Below are 16,220 nucleotides of genomic sequence, written 5' to 3'. Positions count from 1 at the left end.
TAGACCTTACAGTGAAATGCTGAATACAACAGGTGTAGTAGACCTTACAGTGAAATGCTGAATACAACAGGTGTAGTAGACATCGCAGTGAAATGCTGAATACAACAGGTGTAGTAGACCTCACAGTGAAATGCTGAATACAACAGGTGTAGTAGACCTTACAGTGAAATGCTGAATACAACAGGTGTAGTAGACCTGACAGTGAAATGCTGGATACAACAGGTGTAGTAGACCTTACAGTGAAATGCTGAATTCAACAGGTGTAGTAGACCTTACAGTGAAATGCTGAATACAACAGGTGTAGTAGACCTTACAGTGAAATGCTGAATACAACAGGTGTAGTAGACCTCACAGTGAAATGCTGAATACAACAGGTGTAGTAGACCTTACAGTGAAATGCTGAATACAACAGGTGTAGTAGACCTTACAGTGAAATGCTGAATACAACAGGTGTAGTAGACCTCACAGTGAAATGCTGAATACAACAGGTGTAGTAGACCTCACAGTGAAATGCTGAATACAACAGGTGTAGTAGACCTCACAGTGAAATGCTGAATACAACAGGTGTAGTAGACCTTACAGGAAAATGCTTACTTACGAGCCCCTGTACAGAGTCAATGTGGAGGCTATATACAGGGTGTTACGGTACAGAGTCAATGTGGAGGCTATATACAGGGGGTACCGATACAGAGTCAATGTGGAGGCTATATACAGGGTATTATGGTACAGAGTCAATGTGGAGGCTAAATACAGGGGTACCGGTACAGAGTCAATGTGGAGGCTATATACAGGGTATTATGGTACAGAGTCAATTTGGAGGCTATATACAGGGGTACCGGTACAGAGTCAATGTGGAGGCTATATACAGGGGTACCGATACAGAGTCAATGTGGAGGCTATATACAGGGTGTTCCGGTACAGAGTCAATGTGGAGGCTATATACAGGGGTACCGGTACAGAGTCAATGTGGAGACTATATACAGGGAGTACCGGTACAGAGTCAATGTGGAGCCTATATACAGGGTATTATGGTACAGAGTCAATTTGGAGGCTATATACAGGGGTACCGGTACAGAGTCAATGTGGGGGCTATATACAGGGGTACCGGTACAGAGTCAATTTGGAGGCTATATACAGGGGTACTTATATTTCCCTCACCAACTTTAAACATCTGCTATCTGAGCAGCTAACCGATCGCTGCAGCTGTACATAGTCTATCGGTAAATAGCCCACCCAATCTACCTACCTCATCCCCATATTGTTTTTATTTACTTTTCTGCTCTTTTGCACACCAGTATCTCTACTTGCACATCATCATCTGATCATCTATCACACAGTGTTAATCTGCTAAATTGTAACTATTCTCTCCTATGGCATATTTATTGCCTACCTCCTCATGTCTTTTGCACACACTGTATATAGACTTTCTTTTTCTACTGTGTCATTGACTTGTTTATAGTGTTATTTGCTTGTTTATTGTTAATTGTTTACTCCATGTGTAACTCTGTGTTGTTGTCTGTGTCTCACTGCTATGCTTTATCTTGGCCAGGTCGCAGTTGCAAATGAGAACTTGTTCTCAACTGGCCTACCTGGTTAAATAAAGGTGTTCTCAACTAGCCTACCTGGTTAAATAAAGGTGTTCTCAACTAGCCTACCTGGTTAAATAAAGGTGTTCTCAACAAGCCTACCTGGTTAAATAAAGGTGTTCTCAACTAGCCTACCTGGTTAAATAAAGGTGTTCTCAACTAGCCTACCTGGTTAAATAAAGGTGTTCTCAACTAGCCTACCTGGTTAAATAAAGGTGTTCTCAACTAGCCTACCTGGTTAAATAAAGGTGTTCTCAACAAGCCTACCTGGTTAAATAAAGGTGTTCTCAACTAGCCTACCTGGTTAAATAAAGGTGTTCTCAACTAGCCTACCTGGTTAAATAAAGGTGTTCTCAACAAGCCTACCTGGTTAAATAAAGGTGTTCTCAACTAGCCTACCTGGTTAAATAAAGGTGTTCTCAACTGGCCTACCTGGTTAAATAAAGGTGTTCTCAACAAGCCTACCTGGTTAAATAAAGGTGTTCTCAACTGGCCTACCTGGTTAAATAAAGGTGTTCTCAACTAGCCTACCTGGTTAAATAAAGGTGTTCTCAACAAGCCTACCTGGTTAAATAAAGGTGTTCTCAACTAGCCTACCTGGTTAAATAAAGGTGTTCTCAACAAGCCTACCTGGTTAAATAAAGGTGTTCTCAACTAGCCTACCTGGTTAAATAAAGGTGTTCTCAACTGGCCTACCTGGTTAAATAAAGGTGTTCTCAACAAGCCTACCTGGTTAAATAAAGGTGTTCTCAACAAGCCTACCTGGTTAAATAAAGGTGTTCTCAACTGGCCTACCTGGTTAAATAAAGGTGTTCTCAACTAGCCTACCTGGTTAAATAAAGGTGTTCTCAACTGGCCTACCTGGTTAAATAAAGGTGTTCTCAACTAGCCTACCTGGTTAAATAAAGGTGTTCTCAACAAGCCTACCTGGTTAAATAAAGGTGTTCTCAACTAGCCTACCTGGTTAAATAAAGGTGTTCTCAACAAGCCTACCTGGTTAAATAAAGGTGTTCTCAACTGGCCTACCTGGTTAAATAAAGGTGTTCTCAACTAGCCTACCTGGTTAAATAAAGGTGTTCTCAACTGGCCTACCTGGTTAAATAAAGGTGTTCTCAACTAGCCTACCTGGTTAAATAAAGGTGTTCTCAACTAGCCTACCTGGTTAAATAAAGGTGTTCTCAACTAGCCTACCTGGTTAAATAAAGGTGTTCTCAACTGGCCTACCTGGTTAAATAAAGGTGTTCTCAACTAGCCTACCTGGTTAAATAAAGGTGTTCTCAACTAGCCTACCTGGTTAAATAAAGGTGTTCTCAACTGGCCTACCTGGTTAAATAAAGGTGTTCTCAACTAGCCTACCTGGTTAAATAAAGGTGTTCTCAACTGGCCTACCTGGTTAAATAAAGGTGTTCTCAACTAGCCTACCTGGTTAAATGAAGGTGTTCTCAACTGGCCTACCTGGTTAAATAAAGGTGTTCTCAACTAGCCTACCTGGTTAAATAAAGGTGTTCTCAACTAGCCTACCTGGTTAAATAAAGGTGTTCTCAACTAGTCTACCTGGTTAAATAAAGGTGTTCTCAACTGGCCTACCTGGTTAAATAAAGGTGTTCTCAACTAGCCTACCTGATTAAATAAAGGTGTTCTCAACTAGCCTACCTGGTTAAATAAAGGTGTTCTCAACTGGCCTACCTGGTTAAATAAAGGTGTTCTCAACTGGCCTACCAGGTTAAATAAAGGTGTTCTCAACTAGCCTACCTGGTTAAATAAAGGTGTTCTCAACTGGCCTACCTGGTTAAATAAAGGTGTTCTCAACTAGCCTACCTGGTTAAATAAAGGTGTTCTCAACTAGCCTACCTGGTTAAATAAAGGTGTTCTCAACTAGCCTACCTGGTTAAATAAAGGTGTTCTCAACTAGCCTACCTGGTTAAATAAAGGTGTTCTCAACTAGCCTACCTGGTTAAATAAAGGTGTTCTCAACTAGCCTACCTGGTTAAATAAAGGTGTTCTCAACTAGTCTACCTGGTTAAATAAAGGTGTTCTCAACTAGCCTACCTGGTTAAATAAAGGTGTTCTCAACAAGCCTACCTGGTTAAATAAAGGTGTTCTCAACTGGCCTACCTGGTTAAATAAAGGTGTTCTCAACTAGCCTACCTGGTTAAATAAAGGTGTTCTCAACTAGCCTACCTGGTTAAATAAAGGTGTTCTCAACTAGCCTACCTGGTTAAATAAAGGTGTTCTCAACTAGCCTACCTGGTTAAATAAAGGTGTTCTCAACTGGCCTACCTGGTTAAATAAAGGTGTTCTCAACTAGCCTACCTGGTTAAATAAAGGTGTTCTCAACTAGCCTACCTGGTTAAATAAAGGTGTTCTCAACTAGCCTACCTGGTTAAATAAAGGTGTTCTCAACTAGCCTACCAGGTTAAATAAAGGTGTTCTCAACTAGCCTACCTGGTTAAATAAAGGTGTTCTCAACTGGCCTACCTGGTTAAATAAAGGTGTTCTCAACTAGCCTACCTGGTTAAATAAAGGTGTTCTCAACTAGCCTACCTGGTTAAATAAAGGTGTTCTCAACTAGCCTACCTGGTTAAATAAAGGTGTTCTCAACTGGCCTACCTGGTTAAATAAAGGTGTTCTCAACTAGCCTACCTGATTAAATAAAGGTGTTCTCAACTGGCCTACCTGGTTAAATAAAGGTGTTCTCAACTAGCCTACCTGGTTAAATAAAGGTGTTCTCAACTAGCCTACCTGGTTAAATAAAGGTGTTCTCAACTAGCCTACCTGATTAAATAAAGGTGTTCTCAACTGGCCTACCTGGTTAAATAAAGGTGTTCTCAACTGGCCTACCTGGTTAAATAAAGGTGTTCTCAACTAGCCTACCTGGTTAAATAAAGGTGTTCTCAACTAGCCTACCAGGTTAAATACAGGTGTTCTCAACTAGCCTACCTGGTTAAATAAAGGTGTTCTCAACTGGCCTACCTGGTTAAATAAAGGTGTTCTCAACTGGCCTACCTGGTTAAATAAAGGTGTTCTCAACAAGCCTACCAGGTTAAATAAAGGTGTTCTCAACTGGCCTACCTGGTTAAATAAAGGTGTTCTCAACTGGCCTACCTGGTTAAATAAAGGTGTTCTCAACTAGCCTACCTGGCTAAATAAAGGTGAAATGAATACAGGACTGGAACCTGTGGCACCAGTGTCATATTCATGTATAAGTTCTTGCTATTTTCAAAGTCATATCTAACGAAATGTATCATGAATCGTTATTTATGAGTTGATATAACACCTGGAGTCAATGGATGTTTTCAGTGAAGGAAGTTCCATTCCATGTGCCGATGTCTCCCTCTACAGGTCAGAATTATATTACACCCAAAGGCCCCCTTTTTCCCTGCTCCTCCAGCCCAGTACAACCGTGGGGAAGGTGGTTATTCACAAGAGGGCGGTAAGAGACTGCTTTAAGTCTCATGTCATGGCACAAAATAGAGGTCTGTTATTATCTAGATGGGAAAGAATTAGACACCTAAAGAGTCAAATAAAAAAGTAAGTACCCCTGAGTAAAAAGCATATTTACACTGATGTCAGTGACTGAGGCATTCATCATACTTGTCCTGTCTGACAGGTGAGACTATAGTCATTGACGGCAACACATTACCTATCATTTTGTCTGAAGCATCACTAATTCCATATCACGTGCACCTCGTGTTTGCGTTTAGTAAGTAGTTTGGCAGGAGTGTGTCTGTCTTCTGGCCAGACTGCTAGATTGGTTTAGACAGGTGATAGATTGGTTTAGACTGGTGACAGATTGGTTTAGACTGGTGATAGATTGGTTTAGACTGGTGATAGATTGGTTCAGACTGGTGATAGATTGGTTTAGATTGGTGATAGATTGGTTTAGACTCGTGATAGATTGGTTTAGACTGGTGATAGATTGGTTTAGACTGGTGACAGATTGATGATAGATTGGTTTAGATTAGTGATAGATTGGTTTAGACTGGTGATAGATTGGTTTAGATTGGTGATAGATTGGTTTAGACTGGTGATAGATTCATTTAGATTGGTGATAGATTGATTTAGACTGGTGATATATTGGTTTAGACTGGTGATAGATTGGTTTAGACTCGTGATAGATTGGTTTAGATTGGTGATAGATTGGTTCAGACTGGTGATAGATTGGTTTAGATTGGTGATAGATTGGTTTAGACTCGTGATAGATTGGTTTAGACTGGTGATAGATTGGTTTAGACTGGTGATAGATTGGTTTAGACTGGTGATAGATTGGTTTAGGCTAGTGATAGATTGGTTTAGACTGGTGATTGATTGGTTTAGACTGGTGATAGATTGGTTTATTTTTTAAAATTTTATTTCACCTTTATTTAACCAGGTAGGCTCGTTGAGAACAAGTTCTCATTTGCAACTGCGACCTGGCCAAGATAAAGCATAGCAGTGTGAACAGACAACACAGAGTTACACATGGAGTAAACAATTAACAAGTCAATAACACAGTAGAAAAAAAGGGGAGTCTATATACAATGTGTGCAAAAGGCATGAGGAGGTAGGGGAATAATTACAATATTGCAGATTAACACTGGAGTGATAAATGATCAGATGGTCATGTACAGGTAGAGATATTGGTGTGCAAAAGAGTAGAAAAGTAAATAAATAAAAACTGTGGGGATGAGGTAGGTGAAAATGGGTGGGCTATTTACCAATAGACTATGTACAGCTGCAGCGATCGGTTAGCTGCTCAGATAGCTGATGTTTGAAGTTGGTGAGGGAGATAAAAGTCTCCAACTTCAGCGATTTTTGCAGTTCGTTCCAGTCACAGGCAGCAGAGTACTGGAACGAAAGGCGGCCGAATGAGGTGTTGGCTTTAGGGATGATCAGTGAGATACACCTGCTGGAGCGCGTGCTACGGATGGGTGTTGCCATCGTGACCAGTGAACTGAGATAAGGCGGAGCTTTACCTAGCATGGACTTGTAGATGATCTGGAGCCAGTGGGTCTGGCAACGAATTTGTGTGTCCATATTAGGACATCCTCTGTCTGTCCAGTACAGTGTCCATATTAGGACTTCCTCTGTCTGTCCAGTACAGTGTCCATATTAGGACAGCCTCTGTCTGTCCAGTACAGTGTCCATATTAGGACAGCCTCTGTCTGTCCAGTACAGTGTCCATATTAGGACAGCCTCTGTCTGTCCAGTACAGTGTCCATATTAGAACAGCCTCTGTCTGTCCAGTACAGTGTCCATATTAGAAAAGTGTCTGTCTCACCAGGACTTGTTTCAATCTCAGCAGGACTTGTTTCAGTCTCAACAGGACTTGTTTAAGTCTCAACAGGACTTGTTTCAATCTCAGCAGGACTTGTTTCAGTCTCAACAGGACTTGTTTCAGTCTCAACAGGACTTGTTTCAGTCTCAACAGGACTTGTTTCAGTCTCAACAGGACTTGTTTCAGTCTCAGCAGGACTTGTTTCAGTCTCAACAGGACTTGTTTCAGTCTCAACAGGACTTGTTTCAGTCTCAACAGGACTTGTTTCAGTCTCAACAGGACTTGTTTCAGTCTCAACAGGACTTGTTTCAGTCTCAGCAGGACTTGTTTCAGTCTCAACAGGACTTGTTTCAGTCTCAGCAGGACTTGTTTCAGTCTCAACAGGTCTTGTCTGAACGCCTATCCAGAAACCGAGTAGGTTGCACACCCAGCCATAACGGATAGTGTACATCTTTATAGGCTGGGCATTTTCATGGTTAACTTTCGATAGCATTTTAATGTTCATGTGTACATACCAGGTCTCGGCACCAGATGTCACCTCAACATTATGTTCCTGGGTCACACAGGCATCTAATCATGTTATGTAATGTTCTGTTATTTGTCTAATTTTGTCTGATCAAAACAAAAGAAAAAGGTCAAGGCGCGCTGCCAAAGTCATCTCATTGGTTCAAATCAACAGTGTTGAAAACCAAAACTTTGACCTCAATACATTTTGCAGAGGTAAAAACGTTGTGTGCGTTTGTCTGTTTAATGTATTCCTATGAGACATCCACATTCTCCTCATAAAGTATTCCTATAAGACATCCCACATTCTCGTCATAAAGTATTCCTGCAAGGTTGTCTGGTGGTTGGGGTCACAGAGGCTCTTCATAATTGGCTCATTCATCCCCCCTCCTCTCCCCTGTAACTATTCCCCAGGTCGTTGCTGTAAATGAGAATGTGTTCTCAGTCAACTTACCTGGTAAAATAACGGAGAAATAAAATAAAATAAGGTTTTACCGGTAAGGTTGTCTGGTGGCTGGCGTCACAGATCAGCCTCCTTTATGGCAACACGGACAGTAAAGTCTGAGTTCTCTGTCTGTCTCTATCATGAACTTCTGATGATGATCTCTTCTGTTGTCTTGTCGTGTATGTCTGTCTGTGGAGACAAACCATTATCACTCCCTCAGTGCCTTAAACCAAAAGTGGCTTAACACTCTTCAACAGGTTACAACTTATCTCTCCAGGAGAATCCGATACAAAGGTAATCTATTCTAAATGCTAATTTGCATATGAGCGGTGGTATGAAATCATCCTGCATTCCCCAATATAAATAAACCAATACTCTTCCAACCTTGTGTTACCTCTTCCACCTTCATATGAGCGGTGGTCCTTCTGTAGCTCAGTTGGTAGAGCATGGCGCTTGTAACGCCAGGGTAGTGGGTTCGATTCCGGGACCACCCATACGTAGAATGTATGCACACATGACTGTAAGTCGCTTTGGATAAAGCGTCTGCTAAATGGCATATATTATTATTATTATTATATATTCCTTGTCCACCATGGCTGGTACTGGCAGCTAACCCTCTCTACTACGAACACTTTATCTTCCTTTAGCCTACATGCTAACACAATTATTCATCTGATACTGTGGATGACTTTAGCCCAAATGCTAACACTGCTAACACAATTGTTCACCATTAGCAGCTGTGGATGGCATTAGCCTCCATGCTAACAATATTGTTGTGGACGACAGATGTGGGCGGTGGATGGCTAGGCTGTTTAAGTCAAACCACACAATCACTGGTTGAAAGGAAACGGTGACAGCCTCTCAGTGACAGCCTCTCAGTGACAGCCCCTCAGCGACAGCCTCTCAGTGACAGCCTCTCAGCGACAGCCTCTCAGTGACAGCCTCTCAGCGACAGCCTCTCAGTGACAGCCTCTCAGTGACAGCCTCTCAGCGACAGCCTCTCAGCGACAGCCTCTCAGTGACAGCCTCTCAGTGACAGCCTCTCAGCGACAGCCTCTCAGCGACAGCCACTCAGTGACAGCCTCTCAGTGACAGCCTCTCAGTGACAGCCTCTCAGTGACAGCCTCTCAGCGACAGCCTCTCAGTGACAGCCCCTCAGTGACAGCCTCTCAGTGACAGCCTCTCAGCGACAGCCCCTCAGTGACAGCCTCTCAGTGACAGCCCCTCAGTGACAGCCTCTCAGTGACATCCTCTCAGTGACAGCCTCTCAGCGACAGCCTCTCAGCGACAGCCCCTCAGTGACAGCCTCTCAGTGACAGCCCCTCAGTGACAGCCTCTCAGTGACAGCCCCTCAGTGACAGCCTCTCAGTGACAGCCTCTCAGTGACAGCCTCTCAGCGACAGCCTCTCAGTGACAGCCCCTCAGTGACAGCCCCTCAGTGACAGCCCCTCAGTGACAGCCTCTCAGTGACAGCCTCTCAGCGACAGCCTCTCAGCGACAGCCTCTCAGTGACAGCCCCTCAGTGACAGCCCCTCAGTGACAGCCTCTCAGTGACAGCCTCTCAGTGTTGGGATAGGAGATACAATGGTTATCATAAGTATTCACCCCCCTTGGATGTTTTACATTTTGTTGTGTGAAAAAGCAGGATTGAAATTAATTTAATTGTGAAAATAAAATAAAATATTATATAAATAATATTAATATATTAAATAAAATACTTTGTAAAAGTCAAAGTGAAAAGACAGTTCTACAAATGTTAACAAATGATCAAAAAAACGAAATAACCCAAATATAGTTGCAAAAGTTTGGACTCACTGTGAAAAATAGGTGTTGATATGATTTCTTAATGCCTTCATCTGTCCCCCGTACAAAGAACATCTGTATGGTCCCTCAGTCAAGTAGTGAACTTCAAGCTCAAAAGAGAAGTGAATGAGACAATAATAAAGATATAACATTTTAAATATGTACACATTTACAACTGTGTCATTTACAACTGTGTCATTTACAACTGTAGCAGTGATATTGTAAATGACAATGGGGGGGTAGAATGTCCATAGGGGGAGGAGCTGGGGGGCAGAGTGAGAACTGGATGAAACAATGGTACAAATAAAATAATAATATATACATAATATATACACAGCTGTAACAATGACACATGTACATTGGGGGTAGGAGAGGGCACATGACCATTGGGGGTAGGAGAGGGCACATGTCCATTGGGGGTAGGAGAGGGCACATGACCATTGGGGGTAGGAGAGGGCACATGTACATTGGGGGTAGGAGAGGGCACATGTCCATTGGGGGTAGGAGAGGGCACATGTCCATTGGGGGTAGGAGAGGGCACATGACCATTGGGGGTAGGAGAGGGCACATGACCATTGGGGGTAGGAGAGGGCACATGTACATTGGGGGTAGGAAGGGGCACATGCCCATTGGGGGTAGGAGAGGGCACATGTACATTGGGGGTAGGAGAGGGCATATGTCCATTGGGGGTAGGAGAGGGCACATGACCATTGGGGGTAGGAGAGGGCACATGTCCATTGGGGGTAGGAGAGGGCACATGTCCATTGGGGGTAGGAGAGGGCTGGAAGCTGTTGACCTGTCTGACAGTTTTTACCATCATACTCCTATACTGCCCAAGTCTGAGTGATGGAAGCTGTAACTTGGGTGCCTGACATCCTTGATAATCTTCTTGGCTTTCCTGCGACATCTGGTGTCGTAAGTGATGTCCCAATCAGTGGAGTCACTTTAAATATGTCCCAATCACCAGAGTCCAGGCAGCTGTTTAACTCCTCTATGTCCTCAATAATCCATTTCCTCTCTGTTTTCTTGACAGGCTTTCCGGATTTCAGTCTCTGTCTGTATGTGGAGATAAGTTGGCTCATCACATTGCCAGAGTTCCCCAGTGGCGCGCAGCCCAACCAGTACTTTGTCAAATTCAACAATGAGAAACCCTGGTTCACTGCTGAACTCAGTCTAAGAGGAAGCACATATTAGCAACAACAAAGTGGACTATAGAACTGCTAAACAGCTGCTCAACAAGGGATCCACAGTTTGCCAACAACGCCTCATCGTCTGTCTGGAAGAGTCTGCGGCAGACCACAAACTACAAGCAAAGGACCCCCCAGGCATCAGACAAAACCAGCTAATTGAGTTTCACTGTCGTTTTGAATCATAGTAGGCCCTCAGCTATCAAGACTCTCCTCATCCATCTAACTCCTCAGCTATCAAAAGTCTCCTCATCCATCTAACTAATCAGCTATCAAGACTCTCCTCATCCATCTAACTCCTCAGCTATCAAGACTCTCCTCATCCATCTAACTCCTCAGCTATCAAAAGTCTCCTCATCCATCTAACTCCTCAGCTATCAAGACTCTCCTCATCCATCTAACTCCTCAGCTATCAAGACTCTCCTCATCCATCTAACTCCTCAGCTATCAAGACTCTCCTCATCCATCTAACTCCTCAGCTATCAAGACTCTCCTCATCCATCTAACTCCTCAGCTATCAAGACTCCTCATCCATCTAACTCCTCAGCCATCAAGAGTCTCCTCATCCATCTAACTTCTCAGCCAACAAGAATCTCCTCAGCAATCTAACCCCTCAGCCATCTAGTCTCCTCAGTCATCTAACCACTCAGCAAACAATTTTTTCCTCAGCAATCTAACCCATCAGCCATCAAGAGTCTCCTCATCATTCTAACCCCTCAGCCATCAAGAGTCTCCTCATCATTCTAACCCCTCAGCCATCAGAGTCTCCTCATCATTCTAACCCCTCAGCCATCAAGAGTCTCCTCATCATTCTAACCCCTCAGCCATCAAGTCTCCTCATCATTCTAACCCCTCAGCCATCAAGTCTCCTCATCATTCTAACCCCTCAGCCATCAAGAGTCTCCTCATCATTCTAACCCCTCAGCCATCAAGTCTCCTCATCATTCTAACCCCTCAGCCATCAAGTCTCCTCATCATTCTAACCCCTCAGCCATCAAGTCTCCTCATCATTCTAACCCCTCAGCCATCAAGAGTCTCCTCATCATTCTAACCCCTCAGCCATCAAGTCTCCTCATCATTCTAACCCCTCAGCCATCAGAGTCTCCTCATCATTCTAACCCCTCAGCCATCAAGTCTCCTCATCATTCTAACCCCTCAGCCATCAAGAGTCTCTCATCATTCTAACCCCTCAGCCATCAAGAGTCTCCTCATCATTCTAACCCCTCAGCCATCAAGAGTCTCCTCATCATTCTAACCCCTCAGCCATCAAGAGTCTCCTCATCATTCTAACCCCTCAGCCATCAAGTCTAATCATCATTCTAACCCCTCAGCCATCAACTCTCCTCATCATTCTAACCCTCAGCCATCAAAAGTCTCCTCATCCATTCTAACCCCTCAGCTATCAAGACTCTCCTCATCCATCTAACTCCTCAGCTATCAAGACTCTCCTCATCCATCTAACTCCTCAGCTATCAAGACTCTCCTCATCCATCTAACTCCTCAGCTATCAAGACTCTCCTCATCCATCTAACTCCTCAGCTATCAAGACTCTCCTCATCCATCTAACTCCTCAGCTATCAAGACTCTCCTCATCCATCTAACTCAACTCAGCTACCCCTCAGCCATCTAGACTCTCTAACCACTCAGCCAACAACTCCTAGTCTCCTCATCCATTCTAACCCCTCAGCCATCAAAGTCTCCTCATCATTCTAACCCCTCAGCCATCAAGTCTCTCATCATTCTAACCCCTCAGCCATCAAGAGTCTCCTCATCATTCTAACCCCTCAGCCATCAGAGTCTCCTCATCATTCTAACCCCTCAGCCATCAAGTCTCCTCATCATTCTAACCCCTCAGCCATCAAGAGTCTCCTCATCATTCTAACCCCTCAGCCATCAAAGTCTCCTCATCATTCTAACCCCTCAGCCATCAAGATCATTCTCCTCATCATTCTAACCCCTCAGCCATCAAGTCTCCTCATCATTCTAACCCCTCAGCCACCAAGAGTCTCCTCATCATTCTAACCCTCAGCCATCAAGAGTCTCCTCATCATTCTAACCCCTCAGCCATCAAGTCTCCTCATCATTCTAACCCCTCAGCCATCAAGAGTCTCCTCATCATTCTAACCCCTCAGCCATCAAGAGTCTCCTCATCATTCTAACCCCTCAGCCATCAAGTCTCCTCATCATTCTAACCCCTCAGCCATCAAGTCTCCTCATCATTCTAACCCCTCAGCCATCAAGTCTCCTCATCATTCTAACCCCTCAGCCATCAAGTCTCCTCATCATTCTAACCCCTCAGCCATCAAGTCTCCTCATCATTCTAACCCCTCAGCCATCAAGTCTAATCATCATTCTAACCCCTCAGCCATCAAGTCTAATCATCATTCTAACCCCTCAGCCATCAAGTCTCCTCATCATTCTAACCCCTCAGCCATCAGAGTCTCCTCATCATTCTAACCCCTCAGCCATCAGAGTCTCCTCAGACTCCTCATCATTCTAACCCCTCAGCCATCAAGTCTCCTCATCATTCTAACCCCTCAGCCATCAGAGTCTCCTCATCATTCTAACCCCTCAGCCATCAGAGTCTCCTCATCATTCTAACCCCTCAGCCATCAAGAGTCTCCTCATCATTCTAACCCCTCAGCCATCAAGTCTAAACATCATTCTAACCCCTCAGCCATCATTCATCTAACCCCTCAGCCATCAAAGTCTCCTCATCATTTCTAACCCCTCAGCCATCAAGACTCCCTCATCCATCTAACTCCTCAGCTCATCAAGATCTCTCATCATCCCCTCAGCCATCAAGACTCTCCTCATCATTTCTAACCCCTCAGCCATCAGCTAGTCTCTCATCATTCTAACCCCTCAGCCATCAAGTCTCCTCATCATTCTAACAACAAGAATCTCCTCAGCCACCCCTCAGCCATCTAGTCTCCTCAGTCATCTAACCACTCAGCATCAATTTTTTTCCTCATCATTCTAACCCATCAGCCATCAGCTCATCATTCTAACCCCTCAGCCATCAAGTCTCCTCATCATTCTAACCCCTCAGCCATCAAGTCCATCATTCTAACCCCTCAGCCATCAAGAGTCTCCTCATCATTCTCCTCATCATTCTAACCCCTCAGCCATCAAGTCTCCTCATCATTCTAACCCCTCAGCCATCAAGAGTCTCCTCATCATTCTAACCCCTCAGCCATCAGAGTCTCCTCATCATTCTAACCCCTCAGCCATCAAGTCTCCTCATCATTCAGCCTAAGTCTAATCATCATTCTAACCCCTCAGCCATCAAGTCTCCTCATCATTCTAACCCCTCAGCCATCAAGAGTCTCCTCATCATTCTAACCCCTCAGCCATCAAGTCTCCTCTCATTCTAACCCCTCAGCCATCATTCATTCTAACCCCTCAGCCATCAAGAGTCTCCTCATCATTCTAACCCCTCAGCCATCAAGTCTCCTCATCATTCTAACCCCTCAGCCATCAGTCTCCTCATCATTCTAACCCCTCAGCCATCAAGTCTCCTCATCATTCTAACCCCTCAGCCATCAAGTCTCCTCATCATTCTAACCCCTCAGCCATCAGAGTCATTCTAACCCCTCATCATTCTAACCCCTCAGCCATCAAGTCTCCTCATCATTCTAACCCCTCAGCCATCAGTCTAATCATCCATCAGCCATCAAGTCTCCTCATCATTCTAACCCCTCAGCCATCAGAGTCTCCTCATCATTCTAACCCCTCAGCCATCAAGTCTCCTCATCATTCTAACCCCTCAGCCATCAAGTCTCCTCATCATTCTAACCCCTCAGCCATCAAGTCATTCTAACCCCTCATCATTCTAACCCCTCAGCCATCAAGTCTCCTCATCATTCTAACCCCTCAGCCATCAAGTCTCCTCATCATTCTAACCCCTCAGCCATCAAGTCTCCTCATCATTCTAACCCCTCAGCCATCAAGTCTAATCATCATTTAACTTCTAACCCCTCAGCCATCAAGTCTCCTCATCATTCTAACCCCTCAGCCATCAAGTCTCCTCATCATTCTAACCCCTAAGCCATCAGAGTCTCCTCATCATTCTAACCCCTCAGCCATCAGTCTCCTCATCATTCTCCTCATCATTCTAACCCCTCAGCCATCAAGAGTCTCCTCATCATTCTAACCCCTCAGCCATCAAGTCTCCTCATCATTCTAACCCCTAAGCCATCAAGTCTCCTCATCATTCTAACCCCTCAGCTATCAGAGTCTCCTCATCATTCTAACCCCTCAGCCATCAAGTCTCCTCATCATTCTAACCCCTCAGCCATCATCAGTCTAATCATCATTCTAACCCCTCAGCCATCAAGTCTCCTCATCATTCTAACTCCTCAGCTATCAAGAGTCTCCTCATCATTCTAACCCCTCAGCCATCAAGTCTCCTCATCATTCTAACCCCTCAGCCATCAAGAGTCTCCTCATCATTCTAACCCCTCAGCCATCAAGTCTCCTCATCATTCTAACCCCTCAGCCATCAAGAGTCTCCTCATCATTCTAACCCCTCAGCCATCAAGTCTAATCATCATTCTAACCCCTCAGCCATCAAGTCTCCTCATCATCACACCTTCAAGTCCCCTCATCATTCTAACCCCTAAGCCATCAAGTGTCTCAGCCTCAAGTCATTCATTCTAACCCCTCAGCCATCAAGTCTCCTCATCATTCTAACCCCTAAGCCATCAAGAGTCTCCTCATCATTCTAACCCCTCAGCCATCAAGAGTCTCCTCATCATTCTAACCCCTCAGCCATCAAGAGTCTCCTCATCATTCTAACCCCTCAGCCATCAAGTCTCCTCATCATTCTAACCCCTAAGCCACCAAGTCTACTCATCATTCTAACCCCTCAGCTATCAAGAGTCTCCTCATCATTCTAACCCCTCAGCCATCAAGGGTCTCCTCATCATTCTGACCCCTCAGCCTCAAGTCCCCTAACCCCTAAGCCATCAAGTCTCCTCATCATTCTAACTCCCAGCTATCAGTCTCCTCATCATTCTAATCAAGTCTAAGTCTCCTCATCATTCTAACCCCTCAGCCATCAAGTCTCCTCATCATTCTAACCCCTCAGCCATCAAAGTCTCCTCATCATTCTAACCCCTCAGCCATCAAGTCTAATCATCATTCTAACCCCTCAGCCATCAAGAGTCTCCTCATCATTCTAACCCCTCAGCCTTCAAGTGTCTCCTCATCATTCTAACCCCTCAGCCATCAAGTCTCCTCATCATTCTAACCCCTCAGCCACCAAGAGTCTCCTCATCATTCTGAACCCCTCAGTGTCTCCTCATCATTCTAACCCCTCAGCTATCAAGTCTCCTCATCATTCTAACCCCTCAGCCATCAGAGTCTCCTCATCATTCTGACCCCTCAGCCTTCAAAGTCTCCTCATCATTCTAACCCCTCAGCTATCAAGTCTC

This window comes from Oncorhynchus keta, chromosome 12 (assembly GCF_023373465.1).
Source record: "Oncorhynchus keta strain PuntledgeMale-10-30-2019 chromosome 12, Oket_V2, whole genome shotgun sequence".
NCBI lineage: Eukaryota > Metazoa > Chordata > Actinopteri > Salmoniformes > Salmonidae > Oncorhynchus > Oncorhynchus keta.
This window is presented reverse-complemented; position numbering follows the sequence as displayed.